This window comes from Mirounga angustirostris, unplaced genomic scaffold (genome assembly GCF_029215605.1).
Source record: "Mirounga angustirostris isolate CCGP_5_RB_7025 unplaced genomic scaffold, mMirAng1.0.hap1 SCAF_17, whole genome shotgun sequence".
Taxonomy (NCBI): domain Eukaryota; kingdom Metazoa; phylum Chordata; class Mammalia; order Carnivora; family Phocidae; genus Mirounga; species Mirounga angustirostris.
The window spans coordinates 12356088-12372577 of record NW_026991725.1 but is presented as its reverse complement, the minus strand read 5'-3'; the positions used below and the strand labels follow the sequence as shown (position 1 = coordinate 12372577).

Genomic DNA, 16490 nt, shown 5'->3' with positions numbered 1-16490 from the left:
CTGCAGGTGCTTCCCCTCATACCCCAGGTGCAGTCCTGCTCACCTGACCTCTCACCCTGGCCTCCCAGGCCTTCTCCCACAAAGAGAATTAAGAAACTTGCAGTTAGAAGAAATTGAGGACTGGGCTGGCCTGATCCCTGACCTGGGTGAAGTAGGCTGGTCTGAGCCTCCTCAAGCCTGAGGACAGAGGCAGTGGTTTACCATTTACCCGGTGAGTCCTTCCTATAACTCTCAGTTGGGGTGCTACAGAGGTAAGGAATGAATGATAAGATCTGGGTTTTGCGTAGTCAGGGCTAGCAATCTAGGCCTTCTGTTCCAGAGTCCTTAGCCATAGGTGGATTGTCTGCCGAGCAGACTTCTTCCCCCATAACACTACCCGCTCCGGCATTGCCACTTCTTTCCATTTCCTCCAATACGACTGCTCTGAAACACACGCTTATTTTACTACCTGTCTGAGGAAGCTATCTCTACTAGGGTTGGCTTGGGTAAAAAATATGCCTAAGTCAGAGAATTTATTTCATTATCCAATCCCCATTTTCTTTCTTCCTCTTTCTCCCCTCTATTCTTCCTAAGCACAGACTATCCAAACCTGGGTCCTTGGGGTTTTTTGAATTTGGGTCCTCTGAGGGTTGTTTTTGAATGAGGGGCTGAAACAAATTAGGACTTAGGATGAGAGAGTATGTGAGCGATCAGCAAGTCTTTGGAATTTGAAGTTAAAAAACCTGAATTCAGGTCCTTAGCAGGCTGTTTACAGAGGGACCTAGAACATGATCCGCTTAAAGCCTGTTTCCTCATCTGTAAAATGAATTTAAGAATAATAATAGCCACCTCAAAGGATAGTAGAAAGGATGAAGTGATATCACATAGAAGTGCTTGAAGGGCTCACAACAATAGCTTACGTTTATTGAGCACCTGCAATGTGCCTGGCAGGATTCTAAGAGCTTTAAGTGCTTTCCCTCATTTCAACCTTACCAAATTATCAAGTGAGTACTATCATAGTCCTCATTTCACAGATAAAGAAATTGGGTAATATGCCCAAGGTCATACAACCAGGAAACGAAGTCAGGATTTGAACCCAATTAGTCTGCATCTCCAGTGCCCATGCTTTTAAATATACTGCTCTATGGTCATTTAACCTAACTAAGCTCATTTCATTTGTTAAACAAGGGTAACAGTACCTCCCCTACAGTATTGTTGTCAAAGTGCCTGACACAAAATAATCCTATTATTACTGTAAATAGAACTTGCCCAAGGTCTCATGGTTAGAAAAGAGGTCATTGGACCTCTAAGATTCCAGAGCCCAAGATTCTAACTATCATTATTGTTCATTTTCTAAAAAATAAAATACCTACCTAGAGACCAAAGACTTAGTCATCTCTCTTTAGACTCCCAAAAGAAAGACATAGTACAGGGGCACCTGGGTGGCTCAGTTGGTTAAGTGTCCAACTGTTGATCTCAGCTCAGGTCTTGATCTCAGGGTTGTGAGTTCAAGCCCCACACTGGGCTCCACACTGGGCATGGAGCTTACTTAAAAAAAAAAAAAAGGCAGACTGGCATACTTCATGGTCCCAGGAACATCATGCTCTGTCTCCCACTGACCCCCACCAAGCTGGCCACTGGAAGACTCAGCAGGACTCATGGAAATGGGCTGCTCATTCACCAGGACACGCTGGTGGTAGAATGGAGAGCACTGTATACAGACTCTACGGCAAGCTTTTCTTATGCAAAGATGGTGCTGATGGCCCCTTCAGCTGGTAACACCATCTTGGCCAAAAAAAAAGGCAATGTTCACTAAACCAGGCACGAATGGGGATAAGGATAAATGTACTTTCATCCGGAATAAAATCCTCTATAACAGGCCTTCTTCCTTGCTTCCAAGATCCATAAATTCCCTCCATCTAGCTAATGTTTGGGAAGTGCCTCCTAGCATCTAGCTTCAACCCGGCTTGCTGCAGTTGGTCCGTTCCCTGTCTCTAAGGAATCAGAGGCATTCTGGAGCTCTGTTAACTGGTCAGACCTTCCCAGTAAGAGTTGCCATTCCCTCGTGTCAGTCACCAAAGCTGGGTGGATGGAGCTGTCCAAGGAGCCCCGAGCCTAAGAGCTATGCCACACGGGCACTGAACAGGGCACAGACCTTGGTCTGCGTTCCTGGGAGGCAGGGCCTGAGGCTATGGCTCCCCGAGAATTCAACAGACCCTAGAAGGGGAGGGCAGGAAGGAGTCCCTAGGTTCAACCCCCCATGTCCCTGCATTTTCTGAAGTTCCTCCTTTGAACACGTCCCTTTATTTATTGGGCCTCATTTAACCTCAGCCTTGTCCTCCTGAGATCATTTATTTGGTAACTGTCACTCAGCCCTGCTGTGGCATTAACTTCATAATCCCATTGATTTCCTCCAAGCCAGTTGGGGGCTTTCTCGACATCTCCCTGGGTCGGTAGGGGCTGATTCCCAGTTCTGGTCATTACGGAGGAGGAGGCCCCAGACTGGTATGGATTTGCCAAGAGGACCATCTCGGCGTTCCTTTTCCACCCTGGCCCTTCCCAGGCTGCGGGAGATGGATTTGTGGAGACTGCCTTGGTTGCTGAAGTGTGAGGTAAAGCGGCCAAGGGCCCACTACCACCGCTGGGAGCTCCCTGAGTGGCTACTGAGGCCGTCCTTCAGCTCGGAAGGCCTGGGCTTCACCAATCGCAGCTTCGCTTGGCCCGGAACCCCGCCCCTCTCTGCCATCTTGGATCTGGAGGGTTAAGGGGCCCAATCAGCACAGGGGAAGCGGGTGAGGGTGGGCTGAGGCCGCAGCTCGAGCCCACGTGGCCACCGACCTGTGCCTTCCCGCCACCTGCGGTGGGGGCCTGGCCCCTGTCGAGCTGCAGCTGCAGCTCCCAGACACCACCCCAGCCCGTCGCCAGGGGATTAGTGTCCAGTCTGTGGGTTGGGACAACCTCAGTGGGGGTTGTCCTGGCCCAGACGAAGGCTCCCCTTCACCCTTCCCCAGAGTCCAGCTTGGGCAGAGGGGATTGTGCTGGGGGGTCTGACAGCCTGGGGTGCTGATCTCTCCCAGAGCTGAAGTGTGGGGTGACGGGAGTCCCCCTCCCCACCAAGCCTGAGCCACATGTGCTGGTAAGTTCATTTCCCCTTGTTTTGCAGAACGGGCTCAGGGATTGACCCCAGGAGTGACCCCAGTGTCAGGAGGCATTAATGATCTCCATACGGGCAATAAACAGGCAGACCGGCTGGCTTGGTGTGGAGGTGCCCTGGAATGGGGCCGCCTTATTAGCCTCACATTCGCTCATGGGTAGAGGCTTAATTAGCAAGGGCTCCCTCATCCGTCTCCCCTCCCCCAAACATCCTTGAGCTCAATGGGAACATGGTTGGAGACACTGGAGTTCTCGGGCTGGTTCCTTTGCTCCTCATGGGCCTCCTCAAGAGGCAGACTCTTGAGGCGTCAGATCAGCCATTTGTCTGCCTCTAACAGGACTTCGGACTTAGTCCTCCTGATAGTCTCGTTTTTAAAAGCCCCCAGAGGTCAAGTCCATGCATTCTGAGTCAGTTCACTTTTTTGTCTGTAAGAACCCAGGAACAAGAAGGCCTTACTCTTCTTTAACTTAAATCTCTCCTGACTATCTGAGTTTGAGTTTGAGCCCATTTTTTCCAACGGGAAATTTCCCAAGGGAATAAATAGATAGTTACCAGCCTGTATGTGGGTGGGAGGTGGGGGGTAGGGGAAAAACGGCCCTTAGAAACTGCCTAAACTATTAAAAGCACCATCTGTTGTATCACATCTCCTCCAAATCCATTTCCCTTGGGTTGGTTCCTTGTTCTAGGTGTGTGACTTAACCTCTTTGGGCTTCCATTTTCTTATCTGTGTAGTTCATTTAAGATTCACCAAACACTATATGCTAGGCACAGCGCTAACTGTTAGAGAAATGAAGCAGAGGAAACCCAGGCCCTCCTTGAGGTGGAGTTCCCAAACCAGTGGCGGAGACAGACTTGTAAACAGATGCAGTAATAAAATGTGCTCAGGGTTGTCATCTAAGTCCATATTGGGTATGATGAGAGTACAAAAGAGGGAGTTACCAACTCATCCTGCCTTGCTGAGGAAAGTTCCATGAGCAGATACGATCTGAGCCCATCTTTGAAAGACAAGTATGTATGGGATCCTGAGGAAGAATGTGAAAAGGGTATTTCAGGAAAAGGGAAGAACCTGTACAAAGGCACAGAGGGCATGTTTGAGGAGCAGCAGGGCTGTGGTGGTAGAAAATGAAGCTTTGTGGGAAGGTGAGGCTTGGGAAGGGCCTTGTAAAGCATGTTAATAACTTTACCCGGACAGCCGAGCTGTTGCAGGACATTGAGTTCCACGGAAATAGCACTAGGGCACTTGCGAGCCAGACAGGCACTGGGTGACTCTGAGCCTCACGGAGGAAACAATTAAACATGCGCAAAGGAGATCCTAAGAAGGATCCTGAGAGGCAGAAAACGTCGTGTGCATTCTTTCTGCAAACTTGCTGGCAGGGGCACAAGATGAAGCATGAAGATGCTTCAGCCAACTTCTCAAAGTAGTGCCCAGAGTGGTGGAAGACATGTCTTCTAAAGAGAAAGGAAAATTTGAAGACATGGCCAAGAGTGACAAGGCTCATTATGAAAGAGATATGAAAACCTGCATCCATACCTCCTAAAGGGGAAATAATAGGGAAGTTCAAGGATCCTGATGTATCCAAGAGGCCTCCTTTGGCCTTCACCTTGTTTTGTTCTGAGTATCGTCCAAGAATCAAAGGAGAACATCTGGGCCTGTCCATTGGTGATGTTTCGAAGGACCTGGGAGAGACATGGGATGACGCTGCTGCAGATGACAGGCAGCCTCACTAGAAGAAGGCCCTAAGCTGAAGGAAAAATAGGAAAAGGATATTGCTGCATACCAAGCTACAGGGAAGCTGATGCAGCAGAAACGGGAGTTGTCCAAGGTTGAAAAAAGCAAGAAAAAGAAGAAAGGCGAGGAAGATGATGGTGGAAAAGTTAGTTCTAGGGCAGCTTTTATTTCTTGTCCATAAAGCATTTAACCCCCCTGTACCCAGCTCGCTCCTTTTAATGAAAAAAATTGTAAGGCCGTGTAAGATTTGTTTTTAAACTGTATGGTGTTTTGTTTTTTTAATAGAGCTTACACACTACCGAATGTGTCTTTAGCTACCCTTATCCCTGTGGTATTTTCAATAGCTACTAATCTTGGCAGGAGCAGTATGGGCATGGAAATTTAAAACAAGTTCCTGTTGGTGTACAGCCCAAATCAGATATATATGGGGATGATAGTTTTTTCATCTTCAGTTGTTTCTGATGCAGCTTATATGAAATAATTGTTTTTCTTCTCACTCTGTAGTTGCAAAAAAAAAAAAAGTTGCAGTTTTTTTGTTCACATTTTTTTAAAGATTTTATTTATTTGAAAGAGAGAGAGAGAAAAAAAGTGTGGCTCATGATCGGGGGGCCGGGGGCAGAGGGAGAAGGAGAAACAGACTCCCCACTGAGCAGGAAGCCTGGGTGCAGGGCTCAATCCCAGGACCCCAGGATCAATGACCTGAGCCAAAGGCAGAGACACTTAACCAACTGAGCCACCCAGGCATCCCTGTTTTCTTGATATTCTGAATGCTTCTAAGTAAGTACAATTTTTTAAAACGTATTGTCCTTTTCATAGGTCTGAAATTTTTCTTCTTGGGGGGAAGCTATAGTCTTTTGCTTTTGCCCATTTTGGATCACATGAATTATTTACAGTATTTATCTTTTCATATAGTTAGCTGATAAGAAGCTTTTGTCTACACACCTGCATATAACGAGGGTAATAAAAGTTGAAATCAGACAGAAACAAAAACCAAAAAAACCACCTCTATCTAAGGGCAATGGGAAGCCATAAAGTGTTTTTAGGAGGGGACAGGGCTTGACTGATCAGACTTGTATTTTAGAAGATGACTAGTGCTGGTGGGTGAGAAGATTTTGAGGTGAAGAGTGGCAGCAGGGAGACCACTTCTGAAGGCAGGGAAATTATTAGAACAGTATTTAGAAGAAGTGGAGTAGGAAAGAGGCAGGGCAGAAGTTAAGGACGTTTCTGGGCAGAAATATGATAGACATTTGTCATTTTCACCCCTTGGGTCCACTCCCCTCTCTCACGTTCAGAAAAGCTTATAGTTTTAGGGGAAAGAATCATTCCCACTGAGTATTTTGGTGGGACTGTCAGTGAAGGGGCTCTGTCCATCCCCAGCCAAGACCAAGATGCTTTCTTCCCAGAATTCTAATCTTGAGCATAATGGCAGAAAGAAGGAAGGAATGTGAGTTTAATCATCCTCTTTGGGCCTCAGCTTCCTTATCTATACATACCATTTAAGATTCAGCAAACACTCCATGGTAGGTAACATTCTTATAGTACATTCTTCAGTCCTCATGCTCTGAAGGAGTTACTCACCTGCACCTACAGCTTGGCTCCCCAGAACTGCTTCAGCCTCCATCACTTCTCAGCCTGGATCTTCAGCCTTTCCTGCAAGTTGGTGAGTGGATCCGTCCTTCCAGTACATCTCCTCTCTGCTTAAGCCAGCCAGAGGTTCATTTCAATCATGACAAGACTAAAGTTGGAAATACAGGAGCTGAAGATTTGGAACACATCGATGCATGGTGGGGGTTTTTTATTGGCAGTTGATGAGGCCACTAAGGGAGAATTCATAGAAAGAGAAAAGAAGGAGACCAAGAAGAGAGTCTGGAGGGTGTGGAAAAGAAGAAAGGACACCGGCAGCGCAACCCAAGAAGAGTCCGTTAGAGTTGGCCAAGACAAAGTGCAGTCCTGGCAGAAAAAGAACGTTTTCAAAGCAAAGGAGAGGTCAACAGTGTGAAATACTGGCACGAGTGTCAAGGAGGAGGATGTAAATGATTAGGGAAGGGGGGCAATTTGAGGTCACTGGGGACATTAGGGAGAGCAGATCAAGTGCAGAGGAGAGGCGTCTACCTGCTTCCCAGACTGTAGGAGGATCAGTTGAGCTGGCTGTAGTAAATGAGGAGGGGCCGCCAAATAAGAGAGGCAGGAACTCTGGTTTCTCTGGGCTTCTGGAAAGAGCAATAGTGCTAGCTTTCTATATCACTCTTTTGCACAGTGACTAAAGTTTGCCAGCAAGCCCCTACACACCACTGGAGCCCTCACCCACCCAGAGGGCCTGTCCTGGGGGGCTCGGTCTCAGACTCACTTAGCAGCCCAGGGGCCCCGCTGAGAGGCTGAAGACAGCCCTACCATCATCTACTCCTGCTGCTTTAGAGTCAAATATCCTCCTTGTAGAGCACCTGGCAATCACAGCCAGATGCGAAGGAAACAAAAGAGATAAGCACTGTCGACATTTTGCCAGATCACCTTCTTTTTTTCTTTGCTTTTAAAAAATATTTTTATAAAAATTATGAAACAAAATAGATCTAGAAAAGTCAGTCATCGGCTTTGCAGATGAGGGTTGTTTTGATGAACACCGTTTGTGTAAATTTAAGCATTGGTGCCCAATTTTTATGATTTTTCAGGATTTTCTTTTTTCTCCTTAATATTTAACCCATTACTTACACTCTTGACTACTTGTAAGAGCAAAGAGTTGGAACAGCAGAAATGTTACTAAATTAAATTATGGCCACTTACCATAGTGTACATATGGTGTGACTGAAATTTTGCAAACAATTAATTATGTCTGCAGGGACCCACAGCCGGGTGTGATTGGTAGTTGTCTCAGACAGGGTAAGATTATGGATGTTCTTCTTTATTTTCTTTGGCTTATGTTTTTCTTTGGTTTGCGTGTAAATTTTTTCTATAATGAGTATGTATTCCTATTTTAATAAAAGAAATAGGAACAATAATGGTAACTAATAGCTAACTGTAAACAACATATGCCAGTCTGCCAAATGCTTGATGTAAGTTCCCTCACTGAAAGCAACAACACAACCTAAACATTATCATCCACTTTTTACTTATTTATTTATTTTAAAGATTTTATTTATTTATTTGATAGAGAGAGAGAGAGCAGGAACACAAGCAGGGGGAGTGGGAGAGGGAGAAGCAGGCTTCCCGTGGAGCAGGGAGCCCGATGCGGGGCTCGATCCCAGGACCCTGGGATGGTGACCTCAGCCGAAGGCAGACGCTTAACTGAGCCACACAGGTGCCCCACTATTATCCACTTTTTAAGATAACCTTTTTACTTTAGAATAGATTTACAGAAAAGCTGCAAAGATAGTACATAGAATTCCCACATTGCTCACACTACTTTCCCCTATTGTTAACATCTTACATTAATATGGTGTCATCGTCACAACTAATGGATTAATAATGTACTAATATAATTAGTACATTATTTTTAACTAAGGTCCACACATACTTAATTCAGATTTCCTTAGTTTTAACCTAACATCCTTTTTCTGCGCCAGGATCCCATCCAGGATATCACATCACATGTAGTCATGTCTCCTTAGGCCACTCTTCGCTGAGACCCTTTCTCCAAGTTTCCTGGGTTTTGACGACCTTGACAGTTTTAACGAGTGCAGTCAGGTATTTTGTAGAATGCCCCTTGATTGGGGTTTGTCTGATGTTTCCCTCCCAACCAGACAGGACTTAATGGGTTTGGAGGAGGAAGGCCTCAGAGGTGGAGTGCCCTTCTCATTGCATCCTACCAAAGGTTTATATTATCGAGATGACTTTTCACTAATGATGCTGACCTCGACCACCTGGCTGAGCTAGTATTTGCTAGGTTTCTACTAGAAAGTGCCTCTCTTATCCCCTCCCCTGCAGTGGTTGGGAGGAAGTCTTTGTGCACAGCCCATGCGTTAGCAGTGAGGTTATGCTCGCCTCCTTGAGGGAAGAGCATCCACATACATTATTTGGAATTCTCCTCAATTTATTTATGTATTCAGTCATTTATATCAATATAACCTCATGGATACTTACTTTATAGTTTGAGTTAAAATCTAATTCTGTGTTATTTATTTTGTCACTCAAATTGTTCCATTTCTGGCCACTGGCTGCTCTTTCTCTGGCTGGCTTGTTTGTCCCTTTGACATACCATCATTATTATCCAACTCTTACAGATGAAAAAACTGAAGTCAAGAGAAGATGAATAACAGCCCCAGGGTTATACTGCCAGTCAGAAGGGGTCTCCTTCTAGCTTCCGGGCAGAAAGTATGACCACTATATCCCACTGCCTCCTCTAAAAAAAAGTATACACGCACGTGTGTACTGATATAGTTGACCCTTAACACGAATTTGAACTGTGCAGGTCCACTTATACATGGATTTTTTTTCTTTGATAAATACAGCACAATAGTCTAAATGTATTTTCTCTTCCTTACAATTTTCTTAGTAACATTTTCTTTAGCTTACTTTATTGTAAGACTACAGGATATTGTATATATAACAAGCAAAATATGTGGGGGTGTCTGGGTGGCTCAGTCAGTTAAGCGTCTGCCTTCGGCTCCGGTCATGACCCCAGGGTCCTGGGATCAAGCCCCACATCGGGCTCCCTGCTCAGCGGGAAGTCTGCTTCTCCCTCTCCCACTCCCCCTGCTTGTGTTCCCCCCTCCCTCTCTATCAAATAAATAAATAAAATCTTTTAAAAAAATATGTGTTAACTATTTATGTTATCTGTAAGGCTTCTGGCCAACAGTAGCTTATTAATAGTTAAGTTTTGTATTTGAGGCAAAAGTTATTGGTAGATTTTTGACTGTGCAGGGGTGGGCACCCCTAGCCCCCATGTAGTTCAAGGGTCCAAGGGTCACATGTGCTGTAGGAGGTTAGTCTGGGGAAGGAGATGCTGGAGCAGGCTCTGTATAGTTGGCCCAATGCAGGTTGATTAGCAGCATGGTTGTGAGGTGATGAACACTTACACCCACAGCTGATGTTTCGGAAGTATTCATATGTTTAGTTCCTTTTGAAGTGATTTTGCACATTTAGATATCATTAAACATTTCTGTCCATGTTTTCAAGGTGTTTTAAATCTACTTTTATTTATTTATTTTTAAAATGACTTTCAAAAACACTTTATTTATGGATTTGTGTATTTATTTATGAGTATGAGTAGGGGGAAGGGCAGAGGGAGAGAGGGAGAGGAAAGGGAGAGAGAATCTCAAGCAGACTCCGTGCTGAGGGCAGAACCTGACACAGGGCTCAGTCTGAGGTCTGACTCATGATCCTGAGGTCATGACCTAAGAGGAAACCAAGAGTCGGATGCTTAACCGACTAAGCCATCCAGGTGCCCCTAAATCTACTTTTAAATTTCTAATTTTTTAAAAAAGTTTTATTTATTTATTTGACAGAGAGAGACACAGCAAGAGAGGGAACACAAGCAGGGGGAGCAGGAGAGGGAGAAGTAAGCTTCCCGCTGAGCAGGGAGCCCGATGTGGGGCTCGATCCCAGGACCCTGGGATCATGACCTGAGCCAAAGGCAGATGCTTAACGACTGAGCCACCCAGGTGCCCCTCTAATTCTTTTGTAGCTATTTCTTCTCTATGTTGTGTATATTAACACAAATTTGGAATAACTGAAATGTCCAGTAATAAACATTAATTGGAACAAAATTAAATATCTAACAAAAATTGGTGGGAACAAACTAGATGTTCTCTCCCACACACATGCATGAATAGAAAACCATAGCCAAAGATTATAGATGAAGAGAAATTAGAAAAGTTTTGTAAGTGGGAAAAATTTTTTCCAAACTCCTCAATTCCTAAAAACTTCTGGACTTCTTTTTTTTAAAGATTTTTATTTATTTGAGAGAGAGTGAGAGCGAGAGATATCACAGAGGGAGAGGGAGAAGCAGACTCCCCGCTGAGCAGGGAACCTGATGTGGGGCTCGATCCCAGGACCCTGGGATCATGACCTGAGCCAAAGGCAGACCCTTAATCAACTGAGCCACCCAGGTGCCCCTAAAAACTTCTGGACTTCTACATGGCTGTGTAGGAGTTTCTGTCTCTGTGTGACAGCTATAAAAGAAAGCAGGATCCTCAAAGGAAGGCTCCATGTGTTGCCCAGCACCATGTTGCCGCCACTTCCCGTCCCCTCCTCCACGCTCCAATCATACCTGGCTGTTTGTGACCCCACAAGGGTTATCCTCCCGCCTCCTGCTGGCCACCTGGGGAACCCCTATGTCCACACACAGGAGACTACTCTGTGGGTTGGTGCTGCCTGACCTTTGAGTTTTCCAAAACCAGTCACGCCCTTCATCTCCCTTGACCCTCACAGCAACCCTGTGAGGGAGGCAAGAGCAGGAACCTGTGCCCAGAGGAGAAACTGAAGAAACTGAGGCACAGACGTTAAGTGACCAAGTCAGAAGCAGAGTCAGCCAGAACTAGAACCCAAGTGTCCCCCTTCAAATCCAGTGTTCCTCCCTGACCCTTGCTGCAGCTGATCTCTGCTCTGGACACTCCTCCATGGGAGATACTGACTCAAGACCTTGCCTGACTCTCATCATGCTTGGGTTGGTGCTTGGGCACCTCTTCAAAGGCAGTTGTCTCCTTACATCTGCCCACATGGGAGGAGGCAGAAGAGAGCAGAAGTGTCCCAAGCATCTCCCCTCTGATGACAATGTCAAGACCAGGACCAAAGTAGGTAGGACAAAAAACAATGCCAGGGTCAACACTGTGGGGTCCATAGGTACAGCACCACAGAGCCTAGACCAGGGTTTCTCGACCTGGACACAGGCTGACCTTTAGGGCTGGATGATTCTTTGTTGTGGGGCTGTCCTGTGCATTGTAGGATGTTTAGCAGCATTCCTGGTCTCATCCCCACCCAAGGTAAAAATAAAAAACGTCTCCAAGTATTGCCAAATGTGCCTTGGGAGTCAAAAAAGCACCCCTGTTTAGAACCACTGGCCTAGATTTTTCAGGACAGTGTCTACCTTGATTGCATTCTTTTCCAGAAATATAATTTATTCAGTATGTAACTGGGACTTGATTTACATACCTTTAAGGGACTTCTCACATCAATCAATCCACAAATTTTTTGTGAGGAATGATGTCCTTATTTGGGATTTTAAAATATGGTCACCATGGCATGTTCTCAAAGAGAGGACAGTTTCCTCTTCTGGGGGAAGGACAGCAGCTAAGGCCTGAACTCTTGCCTTCCGCCCAAAGTCCTGGCATCCTGGGGAGGAACCTAGCCAACTTTGGGAAGGGCGTCTAGTGGCTGCCCCTGAGGTACAGAATGATCGCTAACTGTGTCATAGACCTTTACTGAATGTTGTATCCCCACTGCCACCAAACATCCTCCTGTTAGGCTGGGGCTTTGCCCAAGGAAACAAAATGGCTGCGTGCAGAGTAGAAAGTGCTTATGGGCATGGTGACCCTCACACCCACCGTTCTCAGCATGGGGAATGTGTTCACTAGGTTTACAAGGTTAGTATTGAATTCTCAGGCCAGAGTAGCAGAAACACTGTCTAATCAAAGGACCGATATGTTTGACCCAAGTTGCAGAACTGCTTAATAAAACCTTTACCCTTCTGGAAGATGGTGGGATTTGGGGACAGGGAGCTTTTTTCTCTTTTTCCCAGACCGGACCAAAAAGTCAGGAGCTTCTGAAGGGGGAGAGATTTAAGTAGACAGGGGAAATTTTGGCAGATAGGCTGAGATTCTAGGAATGGAGAGGAAGGAGGGGTTGGCGGATTCTCATTGGCCAGAGGTAGATAGGTGGGTGGGTTGCCCTTCACATGCCCTTCTAGTTCAAAGTCTTCTAATTGGCTGGAGACAGTGATTCCCACCTATGCCTGAAATGGAGATCCAGTCAAGCACTTTCTCTAAACTTACCTGATATGAAGATTTACCTGGGACACTTGTTAAAAATAAAGATTCTCAGGCCTTTTCAGCAATTCTGAGTAAGTCAGGGATGGGGCCCAGATGTTTTTAGTACTTGGTACAAGCATCTCAGGCAAGGAAGCGCAGGGGACATGATTTCTTATTCTTTGCCCTCGGCACATCCTTTTCATCCTAGCTCATCTCTCTTTGAGAACTTGGCAAGCTGTGTTATAGCCTTGGGCCTCCTAGAGGGCGGAACCTGCCTTATGGACTTACCAGTGCCAACCAGACGCCCACACTGGGCTGGTGTTCAATACCTATCTGTTGTCTAAATAAGTTCTCAGATAGACTTCTCCACATGCAAGACGCATATCCTATTTTTATTGAAATAGAGGATGTAGTACTCAGGGTCCACAGCTTCATAGAATTTTCTTTTTTGAAAGGATTTATTTAATTATTTGAGAGAGAGAGAGAGATTGAGCGCAAGTGTGGGAAGGGGCAGAAGGAGAGGCAGAGAATCCTCTAGCAGACTCCCCGTTGAGCACAGAGCCCGACAGGGGGCTCAATCCCAGGACCCCAAGATCATGACCCCAGGCAAAGTCAAGAGCAGGCTGCTTAATCAACTGAGTCACCCAGGTGCCCCTAGAATTTTCTTTTTAATCAACTTTATTGAGATATAATTTACATACAATAAACTGAACCCATTTAAACTATTAATTTGATGAATTCTGACAAACGTAGACATCAGTGTAACCATGACCATGATCAAGATGCAGAATATTTCTGTCACCTTCAGGAGTCCCCTCCTGTCCCTTTGCAGCCAATCTCCCCTCCACCCCAGCCCCAGGAACTTCTGGTCTTCCTGTCACCATAGATTAATTTGCATTCTCTTGAATTACATGTAAATGGAATAGTATAGTATGTATTCTTTTGTGTCTGGCTTCTTCCATTCAGCATAATGATTTTGAGATTTGTCTATACTGGTGGGTAGATCAGTCCTTTTTATTGCTGAGTAGTATTCCATTGTATGGATATGCCACAGTTTGTTTATTCAGTCACCTTTTGATGGGCATTTGTATTGTTTCCAGATTTGGCTATGGTAAATAAAGCCTCTCAGACATTTGTGTACAACTCTGTGTATGGACATGTTTTCACTTCTCATGGAATTTTCTAGGACTAGGGTAGAGTGGGGACATCAGTAAAACCCCTTCCCTCATCCCTTAAGTCAATAAACTTTTATTTGGACAATGATGTGCTAAGCCAGCACCACAGGCCAAGCAGGACAGATAGGGTTCTCATGACCTTTTCGGGGTGGTCAGCATTTTGGCAGAAGTATCCTCTGCAGAGTGAGCCAGCCCAGCCAGGGAGACCAAGAGGGCCTTGTAAATCTTCAGACCTGCATTCCACCAAGAAGGCTTCATTTGGAAAGCAGGTGTGTGAGGGAAGGTTTTTAATGCTCAAAGCAAAAGACTTTGTAGCTAAATTATCATTTTTTTCCCCACTAAACACCAAGGTAGATTTCCCTGAGAGGTGGGAGTTTCTGCTAGGAGGAGAGAGAAATGTGAACAGACCCTTGCAAGAGAGAGTGAGCCTGGGCAGGGCCTCTGGACAATCAGAAAGAAAGGTGTTTTCATTTCCCAGGGCCGCCATGACAACTCATCACAGACTTGGTGGCTTAAACTATAGTCATTTTTATTCTCACAGTTCTGCAGACCAGAGTTGGGAATCAAGTTGCAAGGAGAGCCACACTCCCTCTGAAAATTCCAAAGGAGAATCTTCCTTCCTCATTCCAGCCTCTGGTGGCTCCAGTTCTTTGGCTTGTGGCAGAATAATCTAATCTTCATATGGCTTTCTTGCCCGCGTGTCTCTCTTTATGTCCTTTCTCTTGTGAGGACACCAGTCATTAGATTTAGGGCCCACTCTAAATCCAGGAGGATGTCACTTTGAGATCCTTAACTGAGCCTATCCAAATAAGGTCCTATTCACAGGTACCAGGGGATAGGACTTTCTATATCTTTGGGAAGGGGAGACACTATCAAACCTACTAGAGAAGGTGAAATATCAGTAGTTTAAAAAAACTCTGGCCCATGGGGCACCTGGCTGGCTCAGTCGTTAAGCGTCTGCCTTCGGCTCAGGTCATGGTCCCAGGGTCCTGGGATTGAACCCCACATCGGGCTCCCTGTTCAGTGGGAAGCCTGCTTCTCCCTCTCCCTCTGCTGCTCCCCCTGCTTGTGCTCTCTCTCTCTCTCTCTGTGTCAAATAAATAAATAAATAAATAAATAAATAAATAAATAAAATCTTAAAAAAAATAAAAACAAAAAAAATTAAAAACTCTGGTCCAGAAACTAATAGTAATAAAAGTCAATATTATTAAGAGTTTCCTATGTGTCAGGATCTGTCCTAAACACTAGCCATAAAATATCCCATGTAATCTCGGCAATTCTGAGGCACGTAAGATCATTAGCTTCAATCTGACAAAGGAGGAAACCATGTGTGGTACCAGGAGCTTCATGAACATATCCATGGTTACATGGATAAGCAGTCCAGCCCCAGAACCACTGCCTCATTTTACCTGCAGCAGGTATGAAGTGCATCCCGGGGCAGGCTCTGCCCCTATGGTTCTTGGAGCTCTTGGACATTCTTTAGGGTCTGGGAAAGTTGGGGGGAGGGATGTAAGCAGTGGGAAGGGCCTCTCAGTCCAGGCCTGTGGGCTTGGAAAGGGGGCAGAGGTGGTAGGTGAATCTACTGCCTGGCTGGTTCTGTCCACCAGTCCTGTTCAACCTTTGAGCCTGGGGACTGCCCCTGAGGTAGAAGGACCAGGCAGGAACCAACACACAATCTCGGGAACAGAAGCTGAGGTGACATCTCAGTTTTGAAACATGCATCTCAAGAGTAGGGTGGGGAGCTCAGTGTCTGAGGTGTGGCAGGAATGAGGATGCTCGGGGTGTGGCTGGCCTGCAGCTGGGGGGCTGCTTTGGGAGTCCCATCCATCTGGGGCAGAGGTTTTCCGTGCCTGGGAGCCAGGTTAGGCTGGGCACCCATTTCTTGACCTGATATCTAAGAATGGGCTGTGTAAAGTAAGATTCTGAGAGCATCACAAGTAACCAGCTAAAAGGTAAAAGAGAAGCAGTGGGTAGAAGGGTCCTTCCCCTGGTTCAGCCAGGGCTCCTTCCTCCCACTTGAAGGATTTATACTCTTCTCTTCCTTCTTCCTTAGTGAATCCATCTATTTTCTTCAGGTAACCAATTTTGAAGCCTACCCACTACCCAGGCGAAACCAAGAAAAGCTAAGAACCAGTAACTGACCAACCCCTACTCCAGTTTGCAGATGGATGATCCAGCAACGGTCTGTGAGCTGTTCTGAAGAACAGCCAGCACCAATTCATTACTAGGCATATTACTAGGAGTCAGTGTTTATTGATCCCTTATGTGCTAGGCACCAAGCTGAGTGTTTTCATGCATTCCCTCTTTAATTCATAGCTACTCCATGAGGTGAGATTGGTTTCAAAGAAATTGATGCTCAAGCAAGGTAAGGTCTACCTGACTCCAAAGCATTTGCTCTTGTACCTGATGTGGTCCCTGGACCAGTAGCCTTAGTATCACTGGAAACTTACTAGATATGCAAGTGCTGGGGCCCCACTTGGACGTCCTGAATCTGAACTCTGTGGGCAGAGCCTAGTAGTCACCCTCCAGGAGATCCTCATGCATGCACAAGTTGG

At 45.8% G+C, this 16490-nt stretch overlaps 1 pseudogene; it reads left to right on the top strand.

Moving 5' to 3' along the window:
- The first annotated feature begins 4429 nt into the window (after positions 1 to 4429).
- LOC123854755 (high mobility group protein B1-like) overlaps positions 4430 to 16490 on the top strand; it is a 29012-nt pseudogene continuing 16951 nt past the window's right edge.